Genomic DNA, 12,347 nt, shown 5'->3' with positions numbered 1-12,347 from the left:
TAATTTGCCATCTCAAAACGAACTTTGGATAAATGTGGAAGAGATACGGGTTACTACAGCACCAATGCATTGCCCCAAGAGAGCTGGTCGCATCTAGATGAAATGGAATGGTGTCAAAAGGGAACGTACCAATTCAAAATCACGCATGCAATGTCTGGCATTGCAAAATAAATTATTTGAAAAAAATTAAAAACATCAGAGAATGCCTCAAAATACGTTCGTTTCGGAAAAAAAATATTGAAAGCCAACGGCACCCGGTGTTCCCAGGCGGTCACCCATCCAAGTACTATCCGGGCCCGATGCTGCTTAACTTCGGTGATCGGACGAGAACCGGTGTATTCAGCGTGGTATGGCCGTTGGCAATTTCCACCACTCTCGAGTCAACTATTTTAGCAATATCAAGCCCGCAAACACTTGCAACGACGCGACACGACGTCTATTTTCTTGCCCACGGCTTGCATACATCGGGCCGTCCACGACCATACTATATGATGGCGGGAGACGGAGGTAATTTGCCATCTCAAAACGAACTTTGGATAAATGTGGAAGAGATACGGGTTACTACAGCACCAATGCATTGCCCCAAGAGAGCTGGTCGCATCTAGATGAAATGGAATGGTGTCAAAAGGGAACGTACCAATTCAAAATCACGCATGCAATGTCTGGCATTGCAAAATAAATTATTTGAAAAAAATTAAAAACATCAGAGAATGCCTCAAAATACGTTCGTTTCGGAAAAAAAATATTGAAAGCCAACGGCACCCGGTGTTCCCAGGCGGTCACCCATCCAAGTACTATCCGGGCCCGATGCTGCTTAACTTCGGTGATCGGACGAGAACCGGTGTATTCAGCGTGGTATGGCCGTTGGCAATTTCCACCACTCTCGAGTCAACTATTTTAGCAATATCAAGCCCGCAAACACTTGCAACGACGCGACACGACGTCTATTTTCTTGCCCACGGCTTGCATACATCGGGCCGTCCACGACCATACTATATGATGGCGGGAGACGGAGGTAATTTGCCATCTCAAAACGAACTTTGGATAAATGTGGAAGAGATACGGGTTACTACAGCACCAATGCATTGCCCCAAGAGAGCTGGTCGCATCTAGATGAAATGGAATGGTGTCAAAAGGGAACGTACCAATTCAAAATCACGCATGCAATGTCTGGCATTGCAAAATAAATTATTTGAAAAAAATTAAAAACATCAGAGAATGCCTCAAAATACGTTCGTTTCGGAAAAAAAATATTGAAAGCCAACGGCACCCGGTGTTCCCAGGCGGTCACCCATCCAAGTACTATCCGGGCCCGATGCTGCTTAACTTCGGTGATCGGACGAGAACCGGTGTATTCAGCGTGGTATGGCCGTTGGCAATTTCCACCACTCTCGAGTCAACTATTTTAGCAATATCAAGCCCGCAAACACTTGCAACGACGCGACACGACGTCTATTTTCTTGCCCACGGCTTGCATACATCGGGCCGTCCACGACCATACTATATGATGGCGGGAGACGGAGGTAATTTGCCATCTCAAAACGAACTTTGGATAAATGTGGAAGAGATACGGGTTACTACAGCACCAATGCATTGCCCCAAGAGAGCTGGTCGCATCTAGATGAAATGGAATGGTGTCAAAAGGGAACGTACCAATTCAAAATCACGCATGCAATGTCTGGCATTGCAAAATAAATTATTTGAAAAAAATTAAAAACATCAGAGAATGCCTCAAAATACGTTCGTTTCGGAAAAAAAATATTGAAAGCCAACGGCACCCGGTGTTCCCAGGCGGTCACCCATCCAAGTACTATCCGGGCCCGATGCTGCTTAACTTCGGTGATCGGACGAGAACCGGTGTATTCAGCGTGGTATGGCCGTTGGCAATTTCCACCACTCTCGAGTCAACTATTTTAGCAATATCAAGCCCGCAAACACTTGACACGACGCGACACGACGTCTATTTTCTTGCCCACGGCTTGCATACATCGGGCCGTCCACGACCATACTATATGATGGCGGGAGACGGAGGTAATTTGCCATCTCAAAACGAACTTTGGATAAATGTGGAAGAGATACGGGTTACTACAGCACCAATGCATTGCCCCAAGAGAGCTGGTCGCATCTAGATGAAATGGAATGGTGTCAAAAGGGAACGTACCAATTCAAAATCACGCATGCAATGTCTGGCATTGCAAAATAAATTATTTGAAAAAAATTAAAAACATCAGAGAATGCCTCAAAATACGTTCGTTTCGGAAAAAAAATATTGAAAGCCAACGGCACCCGGTGTTCCCAGGCGGTCACCCATCCAAGTACTATCCGGGCCCGATGCTGCTTAACTTCGGTGATCGGACGAGAACCGGTGTATTCAGCGTGGTATGGCCGTTGGCAATTTCCACCACTCTCGAGTCAACTATTTTAGCAATATCAAGCCCGCAAACACTTGCAACGACGCGACACGACGTCTATTTTCTTGCCCACGGCTTGCATACATCGGGCCGTCCACGACCATACTATATGATGGCGGGAGACGGAGGTAATTTGCCATCTCAAAACGAACTTTGGATAAATGTGGAAGAGATACGGGTTACTACAGCACCAATGCATTGCCCCAAGAGAGCTGGTCGCATCTAGATGAAATGGAATGGTGTCAAAAGGGATCATACCAATTCAAAATCACGCATGCAATGTCTGGCATTGCAAAATAAATTATTTGAAAAAAATTAAAAAAAGCAGAGAATGCCTCAAAATACGTTCGTTTCGGAAAAAAAATATTAATGCCAACGGCACCCGGTGTTCCCAGGCGGTCACCCATCCAAGTACTATCCGGGCCCGATGCTGCTTAACTTCGGTGATCGGACGAGAAACGGTGTATTCAGCGTGGTATTTTTTTTTTTTTTTTTATTGCATGTATTTCCATTCACAGACATAGTTATTTAACACCATGTGCACCATCTTAAGCGTGCATAAGACCACAGATTGAACATTTTCACAATTGAACAATTCTAAACAAAGGATGATATAAGTATGAACCACTTATGAACTATAAGCATTCGGAAAGTGTTCAATGGCCGTTGGCAGATTTCACCACTCTCGAGTCAACTATTTTAGCAATATCAAGCCCGCAAACACTTGCAACGACGCGACACGTCTATTTTCTTGCCCACGGCTTGCATACATCGGGCCGTCCACGACCATACTATATGATGGCGGGAGACGGAGGTAATTTGCCATCTCAAAACGAACTTTGGATAAATGTGGAAGAGATACGGGTTACTACAGCACCAATGCATTGCCCCAAGAGAGCTGGTCGCATCTAGATGAAATGGAATGGTGTCAAAAGGGAACATACCAATTCAAAATCACGCATGCAATGTCTGGCATTGCAAAATAAATTATTTGAAAAAAATTAAAAACATCAGAGAATGCCTCAAAATACGTTCGTTTCGGAAAAAAAATATTGAAAGCCAACGGCACCCGGTGTTCCCAGGCGGTCACCCATCCAAGTACTATCCGGGCCCGATGCTGCTTAACTTCGGTGATCGGACGAGAACCGGTGTATTCAGCGTGGTATGGCCGTTGGCAATTTCCACCACTCTCGAGTCAACTATTTTAGCAATATCAAGCCCGCAAACACTTGCAACGACGCGACACGACGTCTATTTTCTTGCCCACGGCTTGCATACATCGGGCCGTCCACGACCATACTATATGATGGCGGGAGACGGAGGTAATTTGCCATCTCAAAACGAACTTTGGATAAATGTGGAAGAGATACGGGTTACTACAGCACCAATGCATTGCCCCAAGAGAGCTGGTCGCATCTAGATGAAATGGAATGGTGTCAAAAGGGAACATACCAATTCAAAATCACGCATGCAATGTCTGGCATTGCAAAATAAATTATTTGAAAAAAATTAAAAACATCAGAGAATGCCTCAAAATACGTTCGTTTCGGAAAAAAAATATTGAAAGCCAACGGCACCCGGTGTTCCCAGGCGGTCACCCATCCAAGTACTATCCGGGCCCGATGCTGCTTAACTTCGGTGATCGGACGAGAACCGGTGTATTCAGCGTGGTATGGCCGTTGGCAATTTCCACCACTCTCGAGTCAACTATTTTAGCAATATCAAGCCCGCAAACACTTGCAACGACGCGACACGACGTCTATTTTCTTGCCCACGGCTTGCATACATCGGGCCGTCCACGACCATACTATATGATGGCGGGAGACGGAGGTAATTTGCCATCTCAAAACGAACTTTGGATAAATGTGGAAGAGATACGGGTTACTACAGCACCAATGCATTGCCCCAAGAGAGCTGGTCGCATCTAGATGAAATGGAATGGTGTCAAAAGGGAACATACCAATTCAAAATCACGCATGCAATGTCTGGCATTGCAAAATAAATTATTTGAAAAAAATTAAAAACATCAGAGAATGCCTCAAAATACGTTCGTTTCGGAAAAAAAATATTAATGCCAACGGCACCCGGTGTTCCCAGGCGGTCACCCATCCAAGTACTATCCGGGCCCGATGCTGCTTGACTTCGGTGATCGGACGAGAACCGGTGTATTCAGCGTGGTATGGCCGTTGGCAGATTTCACCACTCTCGAGTCAACTATTTTAGCAATATCAAGCCCGCAAACACTTGCAACGACGCGACACGTCTATTTTCTTGACCACGGCTTGCATACATCGGGCCGTCCACGACCATACTATATGATGGCGGGAGACGGAGGTAATTTGCCATCTCAAAACGAACTTTGGATAAATGTGGAAGAGATACGGGTTACTACAGCACCAATGCATTGCCCCAAGAGAGCTGGTCGCATCTAGATGAAATGGAATGGTGTCAAAAGGGAACATACCAATTCAAAATCACGCATGCAATGTCTGGCATTGCAAAATAAATTATTTGAAAAAAATTAAAAACATCAGAGAATGCCTCAAAATACGTTCGTTTCGGAAAAAAAATATTAATGCCAACGGCACCCGGTGTTCCCAGGCGGTCACCCATCCAAGTACTATCCGGGCCCGATGCTGCTTAACTTCGGTGATCGGACGAGAACCGGTGTATTCAGCGTGGTATGGCCGTTGGCAATTTCCACCACTCTCGAGTCAACTATTTTAGCAATATCAAGCCCGCAAACACTTGCAACGACGCGACACGACGTCTATTTTCTTGCCCACGGCTTGCATACATCGGGCCGTCCACGACCATACTATATGATGGCGGGAGACGGAGGTAATTTGCCATCTCAAAACGAACTTTGGATAAATGTGGAAGAGATACGGGTTACTACAGCACCAATGCATTGCCCCAAGAGAGCTGGTCGCATCTAGATGAAATGGAATGGTGTCAAAAGGGAACGTACCAATTCAAAATCACGCATGCAATGTCTGGCATTGCAAAATAAATTATTTGAAAAAAATTAAAAACATCAGAGAATGCCTCAAAATACGTTCGTTTCGGAAAAAAAATATTGAAAGCCAACGGCACCCGGTGTTCCCAGGCGGTCACCCATCCAAGTACTATCCGGGCCCGATGCTGCTTAACTTCGGTGATCGGACGAGAACCGGTGTATTCAGCGTGGTATGGCCGTTGGCAATTTCCACCACTCTCGAGTCAACTATTTTAGCAATATCAAGCCCGCAAACACTTGCAACGACGCGACACGTCTATTTTCTTGACCACGGCTTGCATACATCGGGCCGTCCACGACCATACTATATGATGGCGGGAGACGGAGGTAATTTGCCATCTCAAAACGAACTTTGGATAAATGTGGAAGAGATACGGGTTACTACAGCACCAATGCATTGCCCCAAGAGAGCTGGTCGCATCTAGATGAAATGGAATGGTGTCAAAAGGGAACATACCAATTCAAAATCACGCATGCAATGTCTGGCATTGCAAAATAAATTATTTGAAAAAAATTAAAAACATCAGAGAATGCCTCAAAATACGTTCGTTTCGGAAAAAAAATATTAATGCCAACGGCACCCGGTGTTCCCAGGCGGTCACCCATCCAAGTACTATCCGGGCCCGATGCTGCTTAACTTCGGTGATCGGACGAGAACCGGTGTATTCAGCGTGGTATGGCCGTTGGCAATTTCCACCACTCTCGAGTCAACTATTTTAGCAATATCAAGCCCGCAAACACTTGCAACGACGCGACACGACGTCTATTTTCTTGCCCACGGCTTGCATACATCGGGCCGTCCACGACCATACTATATGATGGCGGGAGACGGAGGTAATTTGCCATCTCAAAACGAACTTTGGATAAATGTGGAAGAGATACGGGTTACTACAGCACCAATGCATTGCCCCAAGAGAGCTGGTCGCATCTAGATGAAATGGAATGGTGTCAAAAGGGAACGTACCAATTCAAAATCACGCATGCAATGTCTGGCATTGCAAAATAAATTATTTGAAAAAAATTAAAAACATCAGAGAATGCCTCAAAATACGTTCGTTTCGGAAAAAAAATATTGAAAGCCAACGGCACCCGGTGTTCCCAGGCGGTCACCCATCCAAGTACTATCCGGGCCCGATGCTGCTTAACTTCGGTGATCGGACGAGAACCGGTGTATTCAGCGTGGTATGGCCGTTGGCAATTTCCACCACTCTCGAGTCAACTATTTTAGCAATATCAAGCCCGCAAACACTTGCAACGACGCGACACGACGTCTATTTTCTTGCCCACGGCTTGCATACATCGGGCCGTCCACGACCATACTATATGATGGCGGGAGACGGAGGTAATTTGCCATCTCAAAACGAACTTTGGATAAATGTGGAAGAGATACGGGTTACTACAGCACCAATGCATTGCCCCAAGAGAGCTGGTCGCATCTAGATGAAATGGAATGGTGTCAAAAGGGAACATACCAATTCAAAATCACGCATGCAATGTCTGGCATTGCAAAATAAATAATTTGAAAAAAATTAAAAACAGCAGAGAATGCCTCAAAATACGTTCGTTTCGGAAAAAAAATATTGAAAGCCAACGGCACCCGGTGTTCCCAGGCGGTCACCCATCCAAGTACTATCCGGGCCCGATGCTGCTTAACTTCGGTGATCGGACGAGAACCGGTGTATTCAGCGTGGTATGGCCGTTGGCAGATTTCACCACTCTCGAGTCAACTATTTTAGCAATATCAAGCCCGCAAACACTTGCAACGACGCGACACGTCTATTTTCTTGCCCACGGCTTGCATACATCGGGCCGTCCACGACCATACTATATGATGGCGGGAGACGGAGGTAATTTGCCATCTCAAAACGAACTTTGGATAAATGTGGAAGAGATACGGGTTACTACAGCACCAATGCATTGCCCCAAGAGAGCTGGTCGCATCTAGATGAAATGGAATGGTGTCAAAAGGGAACATACCAATTCAAAATCACGCATGCAATGTCTGGCATTGCAAAATAAATTATTTGAAAAAAATTAAAAACAGCAGAGAATGCCTCAAAATACGTTCGTATCGGAAAAAAAATATTGAAAGCCAACGGCACCCGGTGTTCCCAGGCGGTCACCCATCCAAGTACTATCCGGGCCCGATGCTGCTTAACTTCGGTGATCGGACGAGAACCGGTGTATTCAGCGTGGTATGGCCGTTGGCAATTCCCACCACTCTCGAGTCAACTATTTTAGCAATATCAAGCCCGCAAACACTTGCAACGACGCGACACGACGTCTATTTTCTTGCCCACGGCTTGCATACATCGGGCCGTCCACGACCATACTATATGATGGCGGGAGACGGAGGTAATTTGCCATCTCAAAACGAACTTTGGATAAATGTGGAAGAGATACGGGTTACTACAGCACCAATGCATTGCCCCAAGAGAGCTGGTCGCATCTAGATGAAATGGAATGGTGTCAAAAGGGAACATACCAATTCAAAATCACGCATGCAATGTCTGGCATTGCAAAATAAATTATTTGAAAAAAATTAAAAACATCAGAGAATGCCTCAAAATACGTTCGTTTCGGAAAAAAAATATTAATGCCAACGGCACCCGGTGTTCCCAGGCGGTCACCCATCCAAGTACTATCCGGGCCCGATGCTGCTTAACTTCGGTGATCGGACGAGAACCGGTGTATTCAGCGTGGTATGGCCGTTGGCAGATTTCACCACTCTCGAGTCAACTATTTTAGCAATATCAAGCCCGCAAACACTTGCAACGACGCGACACGACGTCTATTTTCTTGCCCACGGCTTGCATACATCGGGCCGTCCACGACCATACTATATGATGGCGGGAGACGGAGGTAATTTGCCATCTCAAAACGAACTTTGGATAAATGTGGAAGAGATACGGGTTACTACAGCACCAATGCATTGCCCCAAGAGAGCTGGTCGCATCTAGATGAAATGGAATGGTGTCAAAAGGGAACATACCAATTCAAAATCACGCATGCAATGTCTGGCATTGCAAAATAAATTATTTGAAAAAAATTAAAAACATCAGAGAATGCCTCAAAATACGTTCGTTTCGGAAAAAAAATATTGAAAGCCAACGGCACCCGGTGTTCCCAGGCGGTCACCCATCCAAGTACTATCCGGGCCCGATGCTGCTTAACTTCGGTGATCGGACGAGAACCGGTGTATTCAGCGTGGTATGGCCGTTGGCAGATTTCACCACTCTCGAGTCAATTATTTTAGCAATATCAAGCCCGCAAACACTTGCAACGACGCGACACGACGTCTATTTTCTTGCCCACGGCTTGCATACATCGGGCCGTCCACGACCATACTATATGATGGCGGGAGACGGAGGTAATTTGCCATCTCAAAACGAACTTTGGATAAATGTGGAAGAGATACGGGTTACTACAGCACCAATGCATTGCCCCAAGAGAGCTGGTCGCATCTAGATGAAATGGAATGGTGTCAAAAGGGAACATACCAATTCAAAATCACGCATGCAATGTCTGGCATTGCAAAATAAATTATTTGAAAAAAATTAAAAACATCAGAGAATGCCTCAAAATACGTTCGTTTCGGAAAAAAAATATTGAAAGCCAACGGCACCCGGTGTTCCCAGGCGGTCACCCATCCAAGTACTATCCGGGCCCGATGCTGCTTAACTTCGGTGATCGGACGAGAACCGGTGTATTCAGCGTGGTATGGCCGTTGGCAATTTCCACCACTCTCGAGTCAACTATTTTAGCAATATCAAGCCCGCAAACACTTGCAACGACGCGACACGACGTCTATTTTCTTGCCCACGGCTTGCATACATCGGGCCGTCCACGACCATACTATATGATGGCGGGAGACGGAGGTAATTTGCCATCTCAAAACGAACTTTGGATAAATGTGGAAGAGATACGGGTTACTACAGCACCAATGCATTGCCCCAAGAGAGCTGGTCGCATCTAGATGAAATGGAATGGTGTCAAAAGGGAACATACCAATTCAAAATCACGCATGCAATGTCTGGCATTGCAAAATAAATTATTTGAAAAAAATTAAAAACATCAGAGAATGCCTCAAAATACGTTCGTTTCGGAAAAAAAATATTGAAAGCCAACGGCACCCGGTGTTCCCAGGCGGTCACCCATCCAAGTACTATCCGGGCCCGATGCTGTTTAACTTCGGTGATCGGACGAGAACCGGTGTATTCAGCGTGGTATGGCCGTTGGCAGATTTCACCACTCTCGAGTCAACTATTTTAGCAATATCAAGCCCGCAAACACTTGCAACGACGCGACACGACGTCTATTTTCTTGCCCACGGCTTGCATACATCGGGCCGTCCACGACCATACTATATGATGGCGGGAGACGGAGGTAATTTGCCATCTCAAAACGAACTTTGGATAAATGTGGAAGAGATACGGGTTACTACAGCACCAATGCATTGCCCCAAGAGAGCTGGTCGCATCTAGATGAAATGGAATGGTGTCAAAAGGGAACATACCAATTCAAAATCACGCATGCAATGTCTGGCATTGCAAAATAAATAATTTGAAAAAAATTAAAAAAAGCAGAGAATGCCTCAAAATACGTTCGTTTCGGAAAAAAAATATTAATGCCAACGGCACCCGGTGTTCCCAGGCGGTCACCCATCCAAGTACTATCCGGGCCCGATGCTGCTTAACTTCGGTGATCGGACGAGAAACGGTGTATTCAGCGTGGTATGGCCGTTGGCAGATTTCACCACTCTCGAGTCAACTATTTTAGCAATATCAAGCCCGCAAACACTTGCAACGACGCGACACGTCTATTTTCTTGCCCACGGCTTGCATACATCGGGCCGTCCACGACCATACTATATGATGGCGGGAGACGGAGGTAATTTGCCATCTCAAAACGAACTTTGGATAAATGTGGAAGAGATACGGGTTACTACAGCACCAATGCATTGCCCCAAGAGAGCTGGTCGCATCTAGATGAAATGGAATGGTGTCAAAAGGGAACATACCAATTCAAAATCACGCATGCAATGTCTGGCATTGCAAAATAAATTATTTGAAAAAAATTAAAAACAGCAGAGAATGCCTCAAAATACGTTCGTTTCGGAAAAAAAATATTGAAAGCCAACGGCACCCGGTGTTCCCAGGCGGTCACCCATCCAAGTACTATCCGGGCCCGATGCTGCTTAACTTCGGTGATCGGACGAGAACCGGTGTATTCAGCGTGGTATGGCCGTTGGCAGATTTCACCACTCTCGAGTCAACTATTTTAGCAATATCAAGCCCGCAAACACTTGCAACGACGCGACACGTCTATTTTCTTGCCCACGGCTTGCATACATCGGGCCGTCCACGACCATACTATATGATGGCGGGAGACGGAGGTAATTTGCCATCTCAAAACGAACTTTGGATAAATGTGGAAGAGATACGGGTTACTACAGCACCAATGCATTGCCCCAAGAGAGCTGGTCGCATCTAGATGAAATGGAATGGTGTCAAAAGGGAACATACCAATTCAAAATCACGCATGCAATGTCTGGCATTGCAAAATAAATTATTTGAAAAAAATTAAAAACAGCAGAGAATGCCTCAAAATACGTTCGTATCGGAAAAAAAATATTGAAAGCCAACGGCACCCGGTGTTCCCAGGCGGTCACCCATCCAAGTACTATCCGGGCCCGATGCTGCTTAACTTCGGTGATCGGACGAGAACCGGTGTATTCAGCGTGGTATGGCCGTTGGCAGATTTCACCACTCTCGAGTCAATTATTTTAGCAATATCAAGCCCGCAAACACTTGCAACGACGCGACACGACGTCTATTTTCTTGCCCACGGCTTGCATACATCGGGCCGTCCACGACCATACTATATGATGGCGGGAGACGGAGGTAATTTGCCATCTCAAAACGAACTTTGGATAAATGTGGAAGAGATACGGGTTACTACAGCACCAATGCATTGCCCCAAGAGAGCTTGTCGCATCTAGATGAAATGGAATGGTGTCAAAAGGGAACATACCAATTCAAAATCACGCATGCAATGTCTGGCATTGCAAAATAAATTATTTGAAAAAAATTAAAAACATCAGAGAATGCCTCAAAATACGTTCGTTTCGGAAAAAAAATATTGAAAGCCAACGGCACCCGGTGTTCCCAGGCGGTCACCCATCCAAGTACTATCCGGGCCCGATGCTGCTTAACTTCGGTGATCGGACGAGAACCGGTGTATTCAGCGTGGTATGGCCGTTGGCAATTTCCACCACTCTCGAGTCAACTATTTTAGCAATATCAAGCCCGCAAACACTTGCAACGACGCGACACGACGTCTATTTTCTTGCCCACGGCTTGCATACATCGGGCCGTCCACGACCATACTATATGATGGCGGGAGACGGAGGTAATTTGCCATCTCAAAACGAACTTTGGATAAATGTGGAAGAGATACGGGTTACTACAGCACCAATGCATTGCCCCAAGAGAGCTGGTCGCATCTAGATGAAATGGAATGGTGTCAAAAGGGAACATACCAATTCAAAATCACGCATGCAATGTCTGGCATTGCAAAATAAATTATTTGAAAAAAATTAAAAACATCAGAGAATGCCTCAAAATACGTTCGTTTCGGAAAAAAAATATTGAAAGCCAACGGCACCCGGTGTTCCCAGGCGGTCACCCATCCAAGTACTATCCGGGCCCGATGCTGTTTAACTTCGGTGATCGGACGAGAACCGGTGTATTCAGCGTGGTATGGCCGTTGGCAGATTTCACCACTCTCGAGTCAACTATTTTAGCAATATCAAGCCCGCAAACACTTGCAACGACGCGACACGACGTCTATTTTCTTGCCCACGGCTTGCATACATCGGGCCGTCCACGACCATACTATATGATGGCGGGAGACGG

At 45.8% G+C, this 12,347-nt stretch overlaps 23 non-coding genes and 1 pseudogene across 23 annotated transcripts; all 24 read right to left on the bottom strand.

Moving 5' to 3' along the window:
• Positions 1-242: 242 nt before the first annotated feature.
• On the bottom strand, positions 243-361 carry LOC139695884 (5S ribosomal RNA). Its single transcript, XR_011702449.1, has one exon. It is a non-coding gene; the product is annotated as a 5S ribosomal RNA (ribosomal RNA).
• Positions 362-750: 389 nt separating this feature from the next.
• On the bottom strand, positions 751-869 carry LOC139695883 (5S ribosomal RNA). Its single transcript, XR_011702448.1, has one exon. It is a non-coding gene; the product is annotated as a 5S ribosomal RNA (ribosomal RNA).
• A 389-nt stretch (positions 870-1,258) lies between these two features.
• LOC139695882 (5S ribosomal RNA) lies at positions 1,259-1,377 on the bottom strand. Its single transcript, XR_011702447.1, has one exon. It is a non-coding gene; the product is annotated as a 5S ribosomal RNA (ribosomal RNA).
• Positions 1,378-1,766: 389 nt separating this feature from the next.
• On the bottom strand, positions 1,767-1,885 carry LOC139695881 (5S ribosomal RNA). The gene has a single exon (XR_011702446.1). It is a non-coding gene; the product is annotated as a 5S ribosomal RNA (ribosomal RNA).
• A 389-nt stretch (positions 1,886-2,274) lies between these two features.
• Positions 2,275-2,393, bottom strand: LOC139695880 (5S ribosomal RNA). Its single transcript, XR_011702445.1, has one exon. It is a non-coding gene; the product is annotated as a 5S ribosomal RNA (ribosomal RNA).
• A 398-nt stretch (positions 2,394-2,791) lies between these two features.
• LOC139695952 (5S ribosomal RNA) lies at positions 2,792-2,890 on the bottom strand (annotated as a pseudogene).
• A 578-nt stretch (positions 2,891-3,468) lies between these two features.
• On the bottom strand, positions 3,469-3,587 carry LOC139695879 (5S ribosomal RNA). Its single transcript, XR_011702444.1, has one exon. It is a non-coding gene; the product is annotated as a 5S ribosomal RNA (ribosomal RNA).
• Positions 3,588-3,976: 389 nt separating this feature from the next.
• Positions 3,977-4,095, bottom strand: LOC139695878 (5S ribosomal RNA). Its single transcript, XR_011702443.1, has one exon. It is a non-coding gene; the product is annotated as a 5S ribosomal RNA (ribosomal RNA).
• A 388-nt stretch (positions 4,096-4,483) lies between these two features.
• On the bottom strand, positions 4,484-4,602 carry LOC139695931 (5S ribosomal RNA). Its single transcript, XR_011702494.1, has one exon. It is a non-coding gene; the product is annotated as a 5S ribosomal RNA (ribosomal RNA).
• A 385-nt stretch (positions 4,603-4,987) lies between these two features.
• On the bottom strand, positions 4,988-5,106 carry LOC139695920 (5S ribosomal RNA). The gene has a single exon (XR_011702484.1). It is a non-coding gene; the product is annotated as a 5S ribosomal RNA (ribosomal RNA).
• A 389-nt stretch (positions 5,107-5,495) lies between these two features.
• On the bottom strand, positions 5,496-5,614 carry LOC139695877 (5S ribosomal RNA). Its single transcript, XR_011702442.1, has one exon. It is a non-coding gene; the product is annotated as a 5S ribosomal RNA (ribosomal RNA).
• A 385-nt stretch (positions 5,615-5,999) lies between these two features.
• LOC139695919 (5S ribosomal RNA) lies at positions 6,000-6,118 on the bottom strand. Its single transcript, XR_011702483.1, has one exon. It is a non-coding gene; the product is annotated as a 5S ribosomal RNA (ribosomal RNA).
• Positions 6,119-6,507: 389 nt separating this feature from the next.
• Positions 6,508-6,626, bottom strand: LOC139695875 (5S ribosomal RNA). Its single transcript, XR_011702440.1, has one exon. It is a non-coding gene; the product is annotated as a 5S ribosomal RNA (ribosomal RNA).
• Positions 6,627-7,015: 389 nt separating this feature from the next.
• On the bottom strand, positions 7,016-7,134 carry LOC139695874 (5S ribosomal RNA). The gene has a single exon (XR_011702439.1). It is a non-coding gene; the product is annotated as a 5S ribosomal RNA (ribosomal RNA).
• Positions 7,135-7,520: 386 nt separating this feature from the next.
• LOC139695873 (5S ribosomal RNA) lies at positions 7,521-7,639 on the bottom strand. Its single transcript, XR_011702438.1, has one exon. It is a non-coding gene; the product is annotated as a 5S ribosomal RNA (ribosomal RNA).
• Positions 7,640-8,027: 388 nt separating this feature from the next.
• Positions 8,028-8,146, bottom strand: LOC139695918 (5S ribosomal RNA). Its single transcript, XR_011702482.1, has one exon. It is a non-coding gene; the product is annotated as a 5S ribosomal RNA (ribosomal RNA).
• Positions 8,147-8,535: 389 nt separating this feature from the next.
• LOC139695871 (5S ribosomal RNA) lies at positions 8,536-8,654 on the bottom strand. Its single transcript, XR_011702437.1, has one exon. It is a non-coding gene; the product is annotated as a 5S ribosomal RNA (ribosomal RNA).
• A 389-nt stretch (positions 8,655-9,043) lies between these two features.
• Positions 9,044-9,162, bottom strand: LOC139695870 (5S ribosomal RNA). The gene has a single exon (XR_011702436.1). It is a non-coding gene; the product is annotated as a 5S ribosomal RNA (ribosomal RNA).
• A 389-nt stretch (positions 9,163-9,551) lies between these two features.
• LOC139695929 (5S ribosomal RNA) lies at positions 9,552-9,670 on the bottom strand. The gene has a single exon (XR_011702492.1). It is a non-coding gene; the product is annotated as a 5S ribosomal RNA (ribosomal RNA).
• A 388-nt stretch (positions 9,671-10,058) lies between these two features.
• LOC139695943 (5S ribosomal RNA) lies at positions 10,059-10,177 on the bottom strand. Its single transcript, XR_011702506.1, has one exon. It is a non-coding gene; the product is annotated as a 5S ribosomal RNA (ribosomal RNA).
• Positions 10,178-10,563: 386 nt separating this feature from the next.
• LOC139695994 (5S ribosomal RNA) lies at positions 10,564-10,682 on the bottom strand. The gene has a single exon (XR_011702549.1). It is a non-coding gene; the product is annotated as a 5S ribosomal RNA (ribosomal RNA).
• A 386-nt stretch (positions 10,683-11,068) lies between these two features.
• LOC139695993 (5S ribosomal RNA) lies at positions 11,069-11,187 on the bottom strand. The gene has a single exon (XR_011702548.1). It is a non-coding gene; the product is annotated as a 5S ribosomal RNA (ribosomal RNA).
• Positions 11,188-11,576: 389 nt separating this feature from the next.
• On the bottom strand, positions 11,577-11,695 carry LOC139695992 (5S ribosomal RNA). The gene has a single exon (XR_011702547.1). It is a non-coding gene; the product is annotated as a 5S ribosomal RNA (ribosomal RNA).
• A 389-nt stretch (positions 11,696-12,084) lies between these two features.
• On the bottom strand, positions 12,085-12,203 carry LOC139695928 (5S ribosomal RNA). The gene has a single exon (XR_011702491.1). It is a non-coding gene; the product is annotated as a 5S ribosomal RNA (ribosomal RNA).
• Positions 12,204-12,347: the final 144 nt, after the last annotated feature.

This window comes from Hetaerina americana, unplaced genomic scaffold, assembly GCF_022747635.1.
Source record: "Hetaerina americana unplaced genomic scaffold, ioHetAmer1.1.p SCAF_649, whole genome shotgun sequence".
NCBI lineage: Eukaryota > Metazoa > Arthropoda > Insecta > Odonata > Calopterygidae > Hetaerina > Hetaerina americana.
This window is presented reverse-complemented; position numbering and strand designations above follow the sequence as displayed.